Source organism: Salmo salar, unplaced genomic scaffold (genome assembly GCF_905237065.1).
Source record: "Salmo salar unplaced genomic scaffold, Ssal_v3.1, whole genome shotgun sequence".
Classification (NCBI taxonomy): Eukaryota; Metazoa; Chordata; class Actinopteri; order Salmoniformes; family Salmonidae; genus Salmo; species Salmo salar.
Window position 1 is genome coordinate 488,176 of NW_025549666.1, and position 12,195 is coordinate 500,370.

Below are 12,195 nucleotides of genomic sequence, written 5' to 3' on the forward strand. Positions count from 1 at the left end.
ACAACAATATGGCTGTGTCCTTAATGGCACCCTTTTCCCTATATAGTGCACTATTGTTGACCAGAGCCTTATGGACACCGGTCAAAAGTAGTGCAGTAATTTAACCATGATGAATAGGGTACCATTTGAGACACATTCTATACTTTGTCTTTGTCATTTCCAAGGGCAGACAGATAGACCCCCTGGCCAGGGTGAGCTGAGCAGCATTCTGTAGTCTGTTAGGTGTAGTCCCTCCTGTTGTGCTGTTGCTGGACAGAGGCACAGCTGCTCTCCTTCAGAGCCCGGGGTATTTCACAGGATTCCGGGTCCATCTCTAATCCATTTGGGTGTCAGTTAGCCTAGTGGTTAAGAGTGTGCGGCCAATAACTGAAAGGACACTGGTTTAAATCCCAAGCTGACTGTAGAGGTCATGGGGTCATGTAAACTCTGAAAGAAAGTCTTTCCAGGTACATTAAAGGGATACTGTGAGATTCTGCATGTTTTTTGACTTACACAGAGTCAGAAGAGCTCGCGATACCATTTTTATCTCTCTGTGTGCAGTATGAAGCAGACCTGGGTAGAAAATAGGTGTATTTTCTTGTTTATTTGAAAATGCTAACTTTTCAAAAACGCAAATATAGTTTATATAGAGAATATAGTTTATATAGAGTTTATATAGAGACTATAGTTTATATAGAGTTTATATTGAGAAAATAGTTTATATAAAGAATATAGTTTATAGAGAGTTTATATAAAGACTATAGTTTATATAGAGTTTATATATAATATAGTTAATATAGAGAATATACTTTATATAGAGTTTATATAGAGACTATAGTTTGTAGAGAGAATATAGTTTATAGAGAGTTTATATAGAGAATATAGTTTATATAGAGTTTATATAGAGAATATAGTTTATATAGGGTTTATATATAGCCTATAGTTTATATAGAGACTATAGTTTATATAGAGAATACAGTTTATATAGAGTTTATATAGAGAATATAGTTTATATAGAGTTAATATATAGCCTATAGTTTATATAGAGTTTATATAGAGACTATAGTTTATATAGAGAATATAGTTTATAGAGAGTTTATATAGAGAATATAGTTTATATAGAGTTTATATATAGCCTATAGTTTATATAGAGTTTATATATAGCCTATAGTTTATATAGAGAATATAGTTTATATAGAGTTTATATAGAGAATATAGTTTATATAGAGTTTATATATAGCCTATAGTTTATATAGAGAATATAGTTTATATAGAGTTTATATAGAGAATATAGTTTATATAGAGTTTATATAGAGAATATAGTTTATATAGAGTTTATATAGAGAATATAGTTTATAAAGAGTTTATATAGAGAATATAGTTTATATATAGTCTATAGTTTATATAGAGAATATAGTTTATATAGAGTTTATATAGAGAATATAGTTTATATAGAGTTTATATAGAGAATATAGTTTATATAGAGTTTATATAGAGAATATAGTTTATAGAGAGTTTATATAGAGAATATAGTTTATATAGAGAATATAGTTTATATTGAGTTTACATAGAGATTATAGTTTATATAGAGTTTATATAGAGACCATAGTTTATATAGAGTTTATATAGAGACTATAGTTTATAAAGAACTTATATAGAGACTATAGTTTATATAGTTTATATAGAGAATATAGTTTATATAGAGAATATAGTTTATATAGAGTTTATATAGAGACTATAGTTTATAAAGAATTTATATAGAGACTATAGTTTATATAGAGTTTATATAGAGAATATAGTATATATTGAGTTTTCATAGAGGATATAATTTATAGAGTTTAAACTAAAACTAGTTGATATCTTTGATATTCAAATACAGGTCTCAGAAAAATATATTTTAAATTATTTTGCATACCTCTCAGAAAACCTAATAATATTTAAAAGGTATGCAAGTTATTTGAAAGCAAAATATTTATTTGATGGCTGCCAAATATTCGATGAAGAACCAAAAACTATAACAGTTAGTTGCATTAGTCTAAATATATAATCATTGGCACATGGTTTGGAGGGCTCTCAGATATGAATCTTAATATAGCCTAGAACTAAATCCCCTCAACATTAGAGTAGACCACTTTTGTAGTTTCAAAATGACTAACACATATATTTTCATAATGAGTGAGACATAAGTTAATACAGCAACACCTGACATCCAGTTCTTATACATGTGTATTAACCTAACATTTTCAGTGGCATGTTAAAAGTCATACAGTAGTTGAGCATCACAACGTATTTATACTTCTCTGTACAAAATATAGTTGGTTACCTGCTTTGACTTTCAGGAGACATTCAGGAGAATAGACATTTACAGGATGTTCAGACAGAAATGTATTGTGTAGATCAAATATGACAGTCAGATACTGTATATTGGAATAGTATAGGAACTTGTGTGTGCTCTAGTCATTCTATTTCTATCTTCAACATACAGTTCCAGATTCAGCCAATCCAATAGTTTCAGAAAAGTAGTCACTTTCTGAGATCTGTATTACAATAGTTTCAGAAAAGTAGTCACTTCCAGACATCTGTATTCAAATAGTTTTATAAAGTAGTCATATTTTGGGATGTGTATTCAAATCGTTTTGAAAAGTAGAACAGCAACATTCACCTTGTTACACGTGCATCCTAAAGGGCAGCAGCTGGTTATGAGATAGATAGAGAGAGAGAGCGATAGATCATCGTCCAGTTAGCTGCTAAGATATCCATGCCATCCTGGAGTCTGAAGACTATGACTGGCAGTCAGTATGTAGCTTGGAATACACAAACACAACATGGGTTTTAGAGGATGAACTACTTAGTTACACAACATGAGTATGAGAGGATGAGTACAGGTCACAAGGCAAAGAGTTAGCATACACGTGTGCATGCACACACACACACACGCACACACACAGTCATCCCTCATGCTGACACGGCATAGCCATGGCAATGGGGGGATAATATGTCAACAGTCAACTATACACTGCAAAGTGTGTGTGTGTGTGTGTGTGTGTGTGTGTGTGTGTGTGTGTGTGTGTGTGTGTGTGTGTGTGTGTGTGTGTGTGTGTGTGTACAGGATGTTTCTCCAATATATTATCAAAGCATCTCAACTGTTTCTCATGTGTTTATGCTACCCACTCACTCTTTCACTCATCATACGGAGAAACCTGTTTATTTTCCCTCCGCAATGTTCTGATTAGTATAATTAATATAATTAATCAGAGGAGTTGAGAGATCCCTGGTGTCTAAGGGACCTGATGTTTGGTTCGATGTTCTGATTAATATAATTCATGAGAGGAGTTGAGAGATCCCTGGTGTCTAAGGAACCTGATGTTTGGTTCGATGTTCTGATTAATATAATTCATGAGAGAAGTTGAGAGATCCCTGTGTCTAAGGGCAGCCAGGTCACCCGTGATATAAGTCAGTATTTGACGTCTATCCATGTCTGAGGACGCTGGGAGATGATGTGAAAACTGCCACTAGGGGCAACAGTGAGCACGGTTACCTTCAAGTAGTTTTCAGGTCAAGTAGGTTTCAGGTCAAGTAGGTTTCAGGTCAAGTAGATTTCAGGTCAAGTAGGTTTCAGGTCAAGTAGATTTCAGGTCAAGTAGGTTTCAGGTCAAGTAGATTTCAGGTCAAGTAGATTTCAGGTCAAGTAGAATTCAGGTCAAGTAAAAATCAGGTTAAGTTGGTTTTCAGGTCAAGTAGATTTCAGGTCAAGTTGGTTTCAGGTCAAGTAGTATTCAGGTCAAGTAGATTTTCAGGTCAAGTAGATTTCAGGTCGTGGTGGTGTGTAGTAGTGGTGGTGTGTAGAGTAGTAGCGGTGTGTAGAGTAGTAGTGATGTGTAGAGTAGTGGTGGTGTGTAGAATAGTAGTGGTGGTGTGTAGAGTAGTGGTGGTGTGTAGAATAGTAGTGGTGGTGTAGAGTAGTGGTGGTGTGTAGAATAGTAGTGGTGGTGTGTAGAATAGTAGTGGTGGTGTGTAGAGTAGTGGTGGTGGTGTAAAGTAGTGGTGGTGTGTTGTAGTAGTGGTGGTGTGTAGAGTAGTGGTGGTGTGTAGATTAGTGGTGGTGTGTAGAGTAGTGGTGGTGTGTAGAGTAGTGGTGGTGGTGTAAAGTAGTGGTGGTGTGTGTAGAGTAGTGGTGGTGTGTAGAGTAGTGGTGGTGGTGTAAAGTAGTGGTGGTGTGTTGTAGTAGTGGTGGTGTGTAGAGTAGTGGTGGTGTGTAGAGTAGTGGTGGTGGTGTAAAGTAGTGGTGGTGTGTTGTAGTAGTGGTGGTGTGTAGAGTAGTGGTGGTGTGTAGAGTAGTGGTGGTGTGTAGAGTAGTGGTGGTGTGTAGAGTAGTGTGGTGTGTAGAGTAGTGGTGGTGTATAGAGTAGTGGTGGTGTGTAGAGTAGTGGTGGTGGTGTAAAGTAGTGGTGGTGTGTTGTAGTAGTGGTGGTGTGTAGAGTAGTGGTGGTGTGTAGATTAGTGGTGTGTAGAGTAGTGGTGGTGTGTAGAGTAGTGGTGGTGTGTAGAGTAGTGGTGATGTGGGCACTGCCACTACTGCATTGAGACATTCAAAATCGCATCATTAAATATAATTGTAGCATCTCATCAGCACATCATTAAATATAATTATAGGATCTCTATGTTCACAAGTCTCTCTCATGCGTTTCTTCCTCTGTATACCCTCCCTCTCTCTCTTTCTTTCTCTCCCCATATCCCCCCTCTCTCTTTCTCTCCCCATATCCCCCCTCTCTCTTCCTCTCCCCATATCCCCCCCACAAAAGGGGAGTTCTCATGTTCTTAGGGGGACAGGGTATGCTCACTCTGGGGTCTGGGGACAGGGTATGCTCACTCTGTGGTCTGGGGACAGGGTATGCTCACTCTGGGGTCTGGGGACAGGGTATGCTCACTCTGGGGTCTGGGGACAGGGTATGCTCACTCTGGGGTCTGGGGACAGGGTATGTTCACTCTGGGGTCTGGGGACAGGGTATGCTCACTCTGTGGTCTGGGGACAGGGTATGCTCACTCTGTGGTCTGGGGACAGGGTATGTTCACTCTGGGGTCTGGGGACAGGGTATGCTCACTCTGGGGTCTGAGGACAGGGTATGCTCACTCTGGGGTCTGGGGACAGGGTATGCTCACTCTGTGGTCTGGGGACAGGGTATGCTCACTCTGTGGTCTGGGGACAGGGTATGCTCACTCTGGGGTCTGGGGACAGGGTATGCTCACTCTGTGGTCTGGGGACAGGGTATGCTCACTCTGGAGTATGGGGACAGAGTATGCTCACTCTGGGTATGCTGTGATTCCCCTCACCCTCTTTTCCCCTGTTTCATTTTCTTCTTCTGTCTTATTTCAGGTCTTTTTCTTCTTCCTCAGTAATGGTAGATTTGATGTCTTCCTCACTGTCTCTCAACCTCTGTCATGTTACTCTTCCTCACTGTCTCTCAACCTCTGTCATGTTACTCTTCCTCACTGTCTCTCAACCTCTGTCATGTTGCTCTTCCTCACTGTCTCTCAACCTCTGTCATGTTGCTCTTCCTCACTGTCTCTCAACCTCTGTCATGTTGCTCTTCCTCACTGTCTCTCAACCTCTGTCATGTTACTCTTCCTCAAAGTCTCTCAACCTCTGTCATGTTACTCTTCCTCACTGTCTCTCAACCTCTGTCATGTTGCTCTTCCTCACTGTCTCTCAACCTCTGTCATGTTACTCTTCCTCACTGTCTCTCAACCTCTGTCATGTTGCTCTTCCTCACTGCCTCTCAACCTCTGTCATGTTACTCTTCCTCAAAGTCTCTCAACCTCTGTCATGTTACTCTTCCTCACTGTCTCTCAACCTCTGTCATGTTACTCTTCCTCACTGTCTCTCAACCTCTGTCATGTTGCTCTTCCTCACTGTCTCTCAACCTCTGTCATGTTACTCTTCCTCACTGCCTCTCAACCTCTGTCATGTTACTCTTCCTCAAAGTCTCTCAACCTCTGTCATGTTACTCTTCCTCACTGTCTCTCAACCTCTGTCATGTTGCTCTTCCTCACTGTCTCTCAACCTCTGTCATGTTACTCTTCCTCACTGTCTCTCAACCTCTGTCATGTTGCTCTTCCTCACTGTCTCTCAACCTCTGTCATGTTACTCTTCCTCACTGTCTCTCAACCTCTGTCATGTTACTCTTCCTCACTGTCTCTCAACCTCTGTCATGTTGCTCTTCCTCACTGTCTCTCAACCTCTGTCATGTTACTCTTCCCTGCCTGCCGTATTCTTCCTGTCTTCCCTAGCAGACATTGGTAGGAGGTGCTTGGAAATACCCTTGTCTCCTTCTCTTTCTCCAGTGTCTTACTTTCCAACCAGATCGTTCTGTTTTTCCCCAGTAGATGTACTGTAGAATGGATGCATTCTTCTCCAAAGGGCAGCCTGAGGCTGTAAGGCAGGCATACTGTACCTGGCCCCAAGTCAGACCAGACCTACCCCACATCAGACCAGACCTACCCCAGACCAGACCAGACCTACCCCAGACCAGACCAGAGCTACCCCAGGCCAGACCAGAGCTACCCCAGGCCAGACCAGAACTACCCCAGGCCAGACCAGAGCTACCCCAGGGCCTGAGGCTGTAAGGCAGGCGTACTGTACCTGGCCCCAAGTCAGACCAGACATACCCTCACATCAGACCAGAGCTACCCCAGGCCAGACCAGAGCTACCCCACATCAGACCAGACCTACCCCAGCCCAGACCAGAGCTACCCCAGGCCAGACCAGAGCTACCCCAGGCCAGACCAGACCTACCCCGACCAGACCAGAGCTACCCCAGGCCAGACCAGAGCTACCCTAGGCCAGACCAGAGCTACCCTAGGCAAGACCAGAGCTACCCCAGGCCAGACCAGAGCTACCCCAGGCCAGACCAGAGCTACCCCACGCCAGATCAGAGCTACCCCACGCCAGACCAGAGCTACGCCACGCCAGACCAGAGCTACCCCACGTCAGACCAGAGCTACCCCAGGCCAGACCAGATCTACCCCCCATCAGACCAGAGCTACCCCAGACCAGACCAGACCTACCTCAGACCAGACCAGAACTACCCCAGGCCAGACCAGACCTACCCCAGACCAGACCAGAGCTACCCCAGGCCAGACCAGAGCTACCCCAGGCCAGACCAGAGCTACCCTAGGCCAGACCAGAGCTACCCCACGCCAGACCAGAGCTACCCCAGGCCAAACCAGAGCTACCCCAGACCAGACCAGAGCTACCCCAGGCCAGACCAGTCATACCCCACGCCAGAGAACCAACAAAGAAATAGAAAACATAGATTTCCCACCCTAGTCACACGCTGACCTAACCAAATAGAGAATAAAAGGGATCTCTAACATCAGGGCGTGACAGACATAAAACAATATAGAGGTATGATAGATATCTTTTTTTATATTTTAGTATACCCATTTTCATATTAATTTGAAATTTCTTTTATGAAGATTTCTCACAAAAAACAAGCGTGAAATGTCAACAGAGCACTGAGCGTATATCAAGCTTTTTATTTTCAAAGTCTTTCACATTTAATTCAACTCGTGTCATTCTAATTTAGCTTTTTGCGACTTGCGGAAACAGCTTTGAAGACGACAACCACAAAATTTAAAATCCTCAAAAGTTGTTACCTGCACCACTATCTCAACAGAGACAGTGCTTATTATGGGATGTATTAGGTTATATTATTATTATGGGATGTATTAGGTTATATTACAATTTTTTTTTTTACACATTTTTTATTTAAACTTTATTTAAATAGGCAAGTCAGTTAAGAACAAATTCTTATTTACAATGACGGCCTAGTTTATGAAATCTGACTTCTTGGCCATGATGTTAATGATAGGTCAGAGAAAAACCCCACTGAACCATTCAGAACATGAAGAATCATATTTGTCTTGGTCAAATGTATTTCATAACATATCATCACCAGAGAACAAGGTAAAACCTCCCAGACAGACAACATACACACAACACATTAACAGCCTGTTTTATCCCACCAGGAACACTGTTTTGGCTGGACAAATAAAGAGAAACTGGAGGGCTCCACACACAGGACTGAAGAATTGGTTTCTCAACCCTTCTTACTGTATTGCCTTCCATGGAACTGGGGTCTCAATCTTTCCAAAGTTCTTGGTCTGATTGCAATCTCCAGATGGATCGCTTGCAGTGGTCTGGTTTTCAATGAAGAGAAAAAACTAAAAGGTCCAAACGACAAATATCGCAAGCAGTAATCAGATATGCAGTATGACATTTTCTTTCTCGGAACCCAGAGAACATACGCACACACGCACGCACACACGCACGCACACACACACAGACACACAGACACACAGACACACACGCACACGCACACACGCACGCACACGCACACGCACACACACACACACACACACACACACACACACACACACACACACACCAAGTCATACGCCTTTTCCTCAAACAATCCTTCACTGTTCCCTCAAGTCTAGTAATTGGCTTCACCCAGACACCAACCCATGAGGCCTCGTCACAAATAATCAAAAAGTCCATTGATATTCAAGCAGTCATACAGATCCACAGTGTGACTGACTGACTGACTGACTGACTGACTGACTGATCACTATATAGGCATCACATGGGCTTCCAGATCCACAGTGTGACTGACTGACTGACTGACTGACTGACTGACTGACTGACTACTATACAGGCATCACATGGGCTTCCAGGTCCAGCAGTGTGACTGACTGACTGACTGATACTGGACTGACTGACTGACTGACTGACTGACTGACTACTATACAGGCATCACATGGGCTTCCAGGTCCACAGTGTGACTGACTGACTGACTGACTGACTGACTGACTGACTGACTGACTACTATACAGGCATCACATGGGCTTCCAGGTCCACAGTGTGACTGACTGACTGACTGACTGACTGATTGACTGACTGATTACTTTACAGGCATCACATGGGCTTCCAGATCCACAGTGTGACTGACTGACTGACTGACTGACTGACTGATTACTATACAGGCATCACATGGGCTTCCAGATCCACAGTGTGACTGACTGACTGACTGACTGACTGACTGACTGATTACTATACAGGCATCACATGGGCTTCCAGATCCACAGTGTGACTGACTAACTGACTGACTGGCTGATTACTATACAGGCATCACATGGGCTTCCAGATCCACAGTGTGACTGACAGGCTGACTGACTGACTGATTACTATACAGGCATCACATGGGCTTCCAGATCCACAGTGTGACTGATTAATTGACTGACTGAAGTTGGCTCCCATCATCTGTGTGTGATTTCAAGTTCAGGTCTTTTTTCCATATTTATCTGAATATGGGCTCAACATGAAAGAGCCTGCAGAACAAACGGCCAAATGGGTTTTGGATCATATAAATAATCCTGAGGCTTGCCTTTTAAATAAATATCTGATTCACTCAATATTAGCTCTCCAAGAGGCCTGTTTATTGTTGGACTGCCTGGGGGGTTCAATTGAGTAAGAAACCACTGTCATTATCGCCAAATCAAAGGCGTGTGATTTCAAAGGGAGCTTGACAGAGACTGCGACCGCACTTAACAAATAAATAGTCCCTCCCGTGTGTGTGTGTGTGTGTGTGTGTGTGTGTCAGTGTGTCACAGCGAATGGATCCAAACCCACTGTGGAACCATGGTACGATGGAACCAGGTGATTTCCTTTGATCAGACCGGTGGCCATTTTGTAACATACTATACCACAGCGGGATACGTTTTACCAAATCTAAAAAGGTAAATCAATCTAATTCCTTCTTTAACTCAAACTGTTGTAACGTAATACCAACTATAACAAGCTCGAATGTTATCGCAGCTCCACGGGACTGAAGACATTTGGTTTGTATTTGTTGCTTGGGTGGCTGTGTGAGATGACGTTATCCATTGTAAAAGCATGTGGCCGTGACATCAGAATAAGAGATGAAAGATGATGTCCTCTGTCGATTACAGCTGGGCTGTGTGTGTGTGTCTGTCGGGGGGTGTGTGTGTGTGTGTGTGTGTGTGTGTGTGTGTGTGTGTGTGTGTGTGTGTGTGTGTGTGTGTGTGTGTGTGTGTGTGTGTGTGTGTGTGAGTGAAAGTGTCAGAGATGGGGGGGGGGGGCTCAGCAGAACATTCTGGAAGTGATGACGTCAATGTGCTTGGAAAGCAGAACAAAATCCCTCCATAAAGAGATAATGGATTGAGAAATTGTCTGGAAAACAAACCAAGACTCCAAACATGAGTGATATCTGAGGCAGGATGAACACTTCCGTAGACTTGGGTTTAGTTTGTGTCACTAGGCACTTACCTACTTGTTTGAATGGTCATTTAACCTATTATAATCTAGAACCTAATATACTGAACAACAAAAAAAAGCAACATGCAACAATTTATATAATTTTACCGAGTTACAGTTCATATAAGGAAATCAGTCAAATGAAAGAAATGAATTAGGTCCTAATCTATGGATTTCACATGACTGGGCAGGGGTGCAGTCATGGGTGGGCCTGGGATGGCATAGGCCCACCCACTGAGGAGCCTGGCCCAGCCAATCAGAATTAGTTTTTACCCACAAAAGGGCTTTATTACAGACAGAAATACTTTTCAGCTACAAATATACATCTATATACAGTTGAAGTCAGAAGTTTACAGACACTTAGGTTGGAATCATTAAAACTCGTTTTTCAACCACTCCACACATTTCTTGTTAACAAACTAGAGTTTTGGCAAGTCGGTTAGGACATCTACTTTGTGCATGACAGAAGTAATTTTTCCAACAATTGTTTACAGACAGATTATTTCACTTATAATTCACTGTATCACAATTCCAGTGGGTCAGAAGTTTACATACACTAAGTTGACTGTGCCTTTAATCAGCTTGGAAAATTCCAGAAAATTATGTCATGGCTTTAGGAGCTTCTGATAGGCTAATTGACATCATTTGAGTCAATTGGAGGTGTGCCTGTGGATGTATTTCAAGGCCTACCTTCAAACTCAGTGCCTCTTTGCTTGACATCATGGAAAAATCAAAAGAAATCAGCCAAAAAATTGTAGACCTCCACAAGCCTGGTTCATCCTTGGGAACAATTTCCAAACTCCTGAAGGTACCACGTTCATCTGTACAAACAATAGTACGCAAGTATCAACACCATGGGACCACGCAGCCGTCATTCCGCTCAGGAAGGAGACGCGTTCTGTCTCCTAGAGATGAACGTACTTTGGTGTGAAAAGTGCAAATGAATCCCAGAACAACAGCAAAGGACACTGTGAAGATGCTGGAGGAAACAGGTACAAAAGTATATTTATCCACAGTAAAATGTGTCATATATCGACATAACCTGAAAGGCCGCTCAGCAAGGAAGAAGCCACTGCTCTAAAACCGCCATAAAAAAGCCAGACTACGGTTTGCAACTGCACATGGGAACATGGGAACAAAGATCGTACTTTTTGGAGAAATGTGCTCAGGTCTGATTAAACAAAAATAGAACTATTTGGCCATAATGACCATCGTTATGTTTAGAGGAAAAAGGGGGAGGCTTGCAAGCTGAAGAACAACATCCCAACTGTGAAGCACAGGGGTGGCAGCATCATGTTGTGGGGGTGCTTTGCTGCAGGAGGGACTGGTGCACTTCACAAAATAGATGGCATCATGAGGTAGGAAAATTATGTGGATATATTGAAGCAACATCTCAAGACATAAGTCAGGAAGTTAAAGCTTGGTCGCAAATGGGTCTTCCAAATGGACCATGACCACAAGCATGCTTCCAAAGTTGTGGCAAAATGGCTTAAGGACAACAAAGTCAAGGTATTGGAGTGGCCATCACAAAGCCCTGACCTCAATCCTGAAGAAAATGTGTGGGCAGAACTGAAAAAGTGTGTGCGAGCAAGGAGGCCTACAAACCTGACTCAGTTACACACCAGCTCTGTCAGGAGGAATGGGCCAACATTTACCCAACTTATTGTGGGAGGTTTGTGGAAGGCTACCCGAAACGTTTGACCCAAGTTAAACAATTTAAAGGCAATGCTACCAAATACTAATTGAGTGTATGTAAACTTATCACCCACTGGGAATGTGATGAAAGAAATAAAAGCTGAAATAAATAATTCTCTCTACTATTATTCTGACATTTCACATTCTAAAATAAAGTGGTGATCCTAACTGACCCAAAACAGGGA